At 37.0% G+C, this 200-nt stretch overlaps 1 protein-coding gene across 1 annotated transcript in view; it reads right to left on the bottom strand.

The window, feature by feature from the left end:
• LOC119587745 (nephrin-like) overlaps positions 1 to 200 on the bottom strand; it is a gene marked incomplete at both ends in the record, with an annotated part of 138,820 nt that overhangs the window by 13,147 nt on the left and 125,473 nt on the right.

Below are 200 nucleotides of genomic sequence, written 5' to 3'. Positions count from 1 at the left end.
CTCTTCGTTTATGGTCCAAATAGCTACATGACTCAGTTTTGAACGTCCTCACAGTAAAAACTTTCGCATGTTCCGTCTGGCGTAACACATTAAACCTTCAATACAAATTCGCGAAGCTGTATTCATATCCAGTCGTATATTAGCATTCTTGTGTATTTTAGAAAAGATCGTTGAGATATTCATTTTCTGAAGGTCATCTG

Source organism: Penaeus monodon, chromosome 23, assembly GCF_015228065.2.
Source record: "Penaeus monodon isolate SGIC_2016 chromosome 23, NSTDA_Pmon_1, whole genome shotgun sequence".
Lineage (NCBI taxonomy): Eukaryota > Metazoa > Arthropoda > Malacostraca > Decapoda > Penaeidae > Penaeus > Penaeus monodon.
This window is presented reverse-complemented; position numbering and strand designations above follow the sequence as displayed.